Here is a 7,432-nt window from a genome sequence, read left to right on the forward strand (position 1 = left end):
CACCGTACCAGTTTGAAAGATGAACAGCGTTTAGCAGAAGTAGACAGTGTGCCCAACTCAAGCCATCCCTTCTCCTCTTAACCCTCCCACCATCCCTGTTCCTCTTAACTCTCCACCATCCGCTCTCCTCTTAACTCTCCCACCATCCTCTTAACTCTCCACCATCCCTGTTCCTCTTAACTCTCCCACCATCCCCACTCCTCTTAACTCATCTATGTTAAAAGAACATTCTTTTATTCTGAGGCTGTGCCCTCTGGTCCTATACTCTCCCACTATTGGAAGCATCTTCTCCATGTCCACTCAATCTAGCCATTTCAATATTTGATATGTTTCAATGAGATCCCCCCCTTACCTTCATAAATTCCTGCAAATACAGGCCCTGACCCATAAAATGTTCCTCAAACATTAACCCTCTCATCCCTGGAATCATTCCTGTTAACCTGTTCTGGATCCTCTCCTACACCAGTACACCCTTCCTCAGATAGGAGGAACTTTCATCGTTGTTTTCCTTTTTGCTGATTATTTTTCATTATTATTTTCTTTTTCCTCTTTTGAACTCTTCCAGATCTCCTTGTTATTCACTGAAACCTTTCCCATTGTGTAATATTACATGTTCTGAAATTACATGACACGAAGGGATTTTGAATCTTGTGCATTGGGTAGATGTACACATGAGGAGTATAAATCAGAGGTTTATACAAAGAATGGGGTGTAAATCAATCAGGTGGTGAATTAGGCTAGGTATTTATCAACAGATATAAATCGGTCAAGATGTAAATAAGACCAGGTGTTAATTGATGGGGTATAAATTGAATGGAGTGTCACTCGTGAGTTTTATTAGTTGGGCACATATTGTTGGGGATGTAAATTGACCATTTCAGCATCCCCTTTGGGCCAAGATCATAGCAAAATGACCCGCCGCCATCTGTCTCAAAGAAAGACGTTTAAACATCCGCCGTCCAAAGGACAGGTGGAACTGCAAGAAATGAATGACGTGGTGGCAGAGAAAGGTTATGAAGACATGCATGCAACCAGAGAGTTCTTCAGTACCATAAAGTCAGTTTATGGTCCTTCTAAATCAGGATGCTCCCCCTTGCTGTCATCTGACGGGTTGAGCTTGATCAAAGACCTAATCAAGAGGCCGTCCACAGTTAATCCTGGTGTTTTGCAGCATATCCCTCAGCAGCCAGTTTTTCCTGGAAGACCTAGACCTGTTGCCCTCTACTGATGAGATCAATAAAGCGATCTTGCAGATGAATTCAAATAAAGCAACAGGGCAGAATGGTATTTCTGCTTAGATCTAACCCCAAATTCATTCCAGGCATTCCAAGACATCCTGGAAGACAACTGGATCACAGTGGAGATACCTGATGACTTCCGCGATGCCTTCATCGTCAGAGGTCGACAGCATCGAGTCCACGCTGCTGAAGATCCAGCTGCGCTGGATGGGTCACGTCTCCAGAATGGAGGACCATCGCCTTCCCAAGATCGTGTTATATGGCGAGCTCTCCACTGGCCACCGTGACAGAGGTGCACCAAAGAAAAGGTACAAGGACTGCCTAAAGAAATCTCTTGGTGCCTGCCACATTGACCACCGCCAGTGGGCTGATCTCGCCTCAAACTGTGCATCTTGGCGCCTCACAGTTTGGCGGGCAGCAACCTCCTTTGAAGAAGACCGCAGAGCCCACCTCACTGACAAAAGGCAAAGGAGGAAAAACCCAACACCCAACCCCAACCAACCAATTTTCCCCTGCAACCGCTGCAATCGTGTCTGCCTGTCCCGCATCGGACTTGTCAGCCACAAACGAGCCTGCAGCTGACGTGGACTTTTTACCCCCTCCATAAATCTTCGTCCGCGAAGCCAAGCCAAAGAAGAAGGGAAGCAAATCAAACTGCAGAAACTATAGGAGTATCTCACTGCTGTCCATTGCAGGCAAAATTTTCGCCCGCATCCTCCTGAACAGACTTGTCTTGGAGAGGAATCTCCCAGAGGCGCAGTGCGGTTTTCAGCCACAACAGAGTACAGTGGACATGATATTTGCCATGAGACAAGTTCAGGAGAAATGCATTGAGCAGGACAAGCCTCTTTACTCTGTCTTCATTGACCTGACAAAGGCATTTGAGGTTATAAACAGAGAGGCTCTCTGGATCATCCTGAGATGTTACAGATGCCCAAGGAAATTTGCAAAAATGATTGGACGGGAGACTGCTTAGGAACATCAAGTTTATGTGAGGGGCACTGGATAAAGTGGCGACTCTCTGTATGCCTTAATGTAGATAAATTTAAAGAATTTCATGTATGTTACATTCTTATATCAGTCGTCCTTCGGTTCGAAGAAGACACATTGTTGGTGCAGTTCATCTGTAGAGGGTTAAATGAGATGAATTGCACAACAGATACCTGTGCGTGATGGAATTTTAAATGGCCCACTCTCTCAGCAGAAGAGACATTGATCCAATGGCACAGACAACTGTTATGGCTGGTGACCTCTCTTGCTGCATTGGACATCTAAGTGTCTTGTCATGCTCTTAGCACTCTATATTGCCTGCTGGGCCTGCCTTCTTGACTGTTGGACCATTAATTGGTCTCTTTCACTCAATCCACCAGGGCCAGACTTCACACGCTGGGATAGACAGATCCCCTACCTCGCCGAGGGTCGAAGACCTGTTGGCTACCCTCACCTGGTTTACCCTGTCTGCCCGGTTTACCGGGGTGGCCGCTGCGCGTGCTACAGGTACTTGGAGCCACAGATGAGAGCTTTATATTGCATGAACAGAATATAAGTTGGATGCACTGTGAATCAGGCACTGTCTACACTCTAAATCAAGCCACACATTAATCTGGTGAGGTGTAAATGTAGCACTTTGCAAATTGGACAATGCACATGTCAGATAGAATGTAAATCAGACTCTAAATTGGACAGTGTATGAATGAGGTAGTGTGTAAACAATATACATGTACGTTGAATGGTTAATTAATCAGCTGGGGTTGTCATTCAGACTAAGTCCACATCAAATCATGTGTTCCTAATGCCGTGCATATCAGATGTGTTTTCATGTTGGATTGTATGTAAAAGTGGACAGGATGCTTTTCAGGTGAGATATAATTCAGGGGTGGGGTGGGGAAATAGGGAGGGGGTTGCTATAAAATGATAAAAAATTGGTTGGGATGTAAATTGGACAGCACTTAAAACAAGTGTAATGTCAATCTAATGCCAAATAAATTAGCTAAATGTATACTGGAGAGGGTATATATCTGACAGGAAGTTAAATGGGTTTGAATCAGGCAGGGTTTAAATCAGGTAAAACATATATTGAACAGTGCAGTGGTTCTCAACCTTTTTCTTTCCACTCACAGACCACTTTAAGTATTCCCTATGCCACAGGTGATCCGTGATTAGTAAGGGATTGCTTAAGGTGGGATGTGGGTGGTTTGAAAACCACTTTTAAAATCATACCTAATTGTCTCGTCATGTGCACGGTTTCGTAACTCCAAAGGAAATGGGCCAATGAATTTTTTCTCAACCAAAATATTTCCGTAACAATTGGGTCTAGAGCAGTGATTCTCAGCCTTCACTTCTCACTCACATACCACCTTAAGCAATCCCTTACTAATTAAAGATGGCTTTGGGATTACTTAAAGTGGTAGGTGAGAGGAAAGAAAAAGGCTGAGAACCACAGGAATAATGTGTAAACTGGATAGTCAGTGTATAGATTTTCAAAATACATTTACCTGCGAACTGAACTCCCCAAAGCCCTTTACTTTCTTATCCACGTCCCTCGAGCTTTTATTTCCACTGTTGCATCAGATTTTTACATCCAATAACTTACATGATCTTTCATAAGTCCTTCCATTTCTCCACACAGCTTTGCACAGTTTTGTTCAGACTGTAAGATTAATTGGTGCACATTAAGTCATGCTTGATCCATTAATAGCAATTCAGGAGGAACGCAAATTGTGAAATCCTTGCATTGCTCACCAGACCTCTTGGTCAGCTTCACAGTAATTCTGGGAGGTTATGGTGCAATCAACTTAATCACCACCCAATAAAGTGCAATCAGGTCCCAACGAACTTGAGAAATAGGTGCAGTAGTAAGACATCTGGCCCATCGAGTTTGCTCCGTCATTCAATAAGATCATGGCTACTCTGGCTGTGGACTTAACTCCACCTACCTGCCTTTTCCCCATAACTTTTAATTCCCCTCCTTTGTGAAACTCTATCTGCATTTTAACTATATTCAATGAAGTAGGTTCACAGATTCACAACTCTTTGGGAAAAACAAATCCTCCTTATCTCCGTACAAAATCTGCTGCTTCAAATCTTGGGGCTGATCCACCTGCCTCTATCATATCTATCCCAATTACAAGCTTCAGTCACTGGGTTAGGAGAGGTGACAATATGTGGAGGAACTTAATCTGGTTTTGTTTAGGTGACTTGTCAAAATCCCCATTCAGCAAGATTGAATAGGTCTAACATATTGATGTTACACAAAGATTTATTGGAAGAACACATGCAAAAGGAAGTGAAGCAGGATTAACATTGTGGCCCAGTGTGTCTGCTCTACTATTTAACATTTATTGCAATGTCCACCTGGCTGTAAGGACAAGCCAGGGAACTACAAGCCGACGAGCTTAAAGCCAATCATGTGCAATTTACTGAAGGGAATTCTGGGAAACAAATGATTCATATTCATTTGGAAAGGCAAGAACTGATTAGGGACAGTCAGGATAATTTTGATTTTACAAAAACATGTTGAATGAACTTGACTGAAATCTTTGAAGAGGTGACCAAGAAGATTGATATGGGCAGGACAGTACCTGTTGCCCACATGGACTTTAGAAAAGGCTTTCACAAGGTTCTGCATGGTAGGCTGATCTGGAAGGTCAGTTCACATGGGACCCAAGCTGAGCTGACCAATTGTATACTGAATAGGCTTGATGGTAGGAATTGGAGGATGATAAGTGGAGGGTTGTCATTCTGATTGGAGGCCTATGACCAGTAGTGTGCTGCAGGGATCAGTACTGGGTCCCCTAATTTGAGATGTTTTCTATTTGTCCACAAGCCTGGGCCATTTAAGGGAATGAAGCTTAGAGTAAATCAATTGGGTATCAGATGAGGAAGTGAGTGTTTGGACACATTCTCCTTCAGATTCTACAGTAATCAATGTGAAATGAATGTTTCCACTGCTTAGCCAATTTTATTCTGCACTTTGTCATTGTGCTGCTGTGTTTAGTTCACTAGTTTGCAGCATGTTTTCTAAATGAAAGTTATTGAGTAACAACTGTGAAAATGACATCTGAGTGGCTCCAGGTAGCAACTGCCTCAGCATATTGCTTCAGCCACCTCTGTTTACATTTTATTGTGGTATATTCCCTTTTTTGTGAAGCCTATCATTTGACAACTAGCTTATTTGTGATAGATATACTTTCTGTACTGACAATAACCACACCAGCAGTGCGAGTATAAGACAGCTTTCATAAACTAATATGTACACTAAGAGGTCTTGTCTCTCTGCCAGACGAACCTGGAAGGCTCGACTGTAGCTCGGGACTGATTTATAGACAAGATCACTGGGATGACCCCTGGTGACCTAGTGGTGTAATTACATATCACCACACTTTCAGTGATACTCATCTCCAATACTTTTGTTTTCAATTAAGTCTTGTTTGTTTGTTTCTGTATTGCTGCTCACTGAATTAAGCATTAAACATTTACTAATTTTTCAGCCCGTGATAATGTCACATTTGCCAGCAATACATGTCAACATGCTAGGGGTATTTCAAGTTTTCTTTCTAAATTTTTCCTTTTTTCATCATTAATATTTCTCTTAACTTGGAAACAAGAAATGACACCCATACTCAATGAGTGGACGGAGACAATCCGATTGCAGATGTTCCTTAGTGATTATCTGTGGCTTGCAGCAAGTTTTCCATGGTAAGTTGATTTAATGAGACATTCCCTGTTTGCACTGTTGGACTGCGTGATATCACACCAGAGATATTTGCTGAAGATCTCTTCAGGACCATTGATTTGGTAAAGTACAATGAGAATCAGAAATTCATTGTCTGAGGAGAGCTCATTTAATGCAAGTTAATGAAAAGAACCTTATCATATACAGTATTTTTAACATTCAGTGAAGCAACTGCTTTTAAGCTACATTTAAAAGACTAACAACCACACTGAGTCTATTTAAGCAATTGTAATGGCGAAGAAATTAAAAATAAAAAAAACACATTTATGCATTGCTGGTAAACATTTTTGACATTGATCAGAGGTTAATCCACAGGACCATGAGAGTGGCAGGGAGGATCACTGGAATCTCCCTCTCCTCCATTGACGTGATCTACCAGGATTGTTGCCTGAAGAGGGTGCACAAAATCATTGAGGACCCCATCCACCCTGCACACAGTATCTTTCAGCTTCTGTGAGGAAAGAGCCAGCACCACCAGGCTGAGGAACTGCTTCTTCCCACGGGCAGTGAGAATGATGAACGACCAAAGAAACTGCTCGCACTAACCAAGACTCTTGTATTCATGAAACAATATTTATTTCTTTTGTCTACATGTGTGTTATGTCTGATTATGTGTCTGTGTGTTTTGCACTGAGGACCGAAGAACGCTGTTGCATCGGGTTGTACTTGTCCAATCAGATGACAATAAACTGGACTTAATTATCACTGTGGTTTGAGAGAGTAGTAAAGGTTTATAATTCCTTTCAATCATCAGCAATACAGAAATAAATCAACTAAAGTGAAAATAAAACTATTGGGGTATTAAACTTTAACAATATTATTCTTAGGTAAGAATGCAAAATATTAAGTTATAATTGAGAGACATGGAAAAACAAAGTTGTGATTTTTTAATTATAAGCTATAGTAGTGAACAGAACTGCAATATTGCAGACGCTGAGAATCTAAAGTAAAATTGAAAGTTCTGTAAATATTCATCTGGTGGTTAGAGAGGGTCTGTGAAGAAGGAAACAGAATTAACATTTCAAATCCATGGCATTTCATCAGTACTGGCAAATGTTAGAAATAAATAAGCCTTAAGTTGCAGTGAAAAGGAATGAAAAGGTGGGAGAGCAGGAGATCCAGAATGAAAGACATGGAGGTGATGCCAACGAAAAGTGTATACAAAGACTGGTGACTCACCGAAGGCAAGTCTTGGGGGGAGCACAAAAGGAGACAAATTAAGAGAAAGGGAAAATAAATCTGAGAATCTTGCAAGTATGACCATCAATGCTGGGATGGCAGAAACTAATTCAATGTTTAGTCCAAAAGGCTGTAATGCACTTGTTTCATTGAAAGGAATTTGCTTTACAGCAAGCTTACATTGAACTTTGTTAGAACAATATGGATGGCCAAAGACAGAGTTAAATGTGGGGTGGCATGTAAACAAAGGTGACAACTGATCACACACAACCAACCTTCC

Source organism: Narcine bancroftii, chromosome 9 (assembly GCF_036971445.1).
Source record: "Narcine bancroftii isolate sNarBan1 chromosome 9, sNarBan1.hap1, whole genome shotgun sequence".
In the NCBI taxonomy this organism is placed as follows: Eukaryota; Metazoa; Chordata; class Chondrichthyes; order Torpediniformes; family Narcinidae; genus Narcine; species Narcine bancroftii.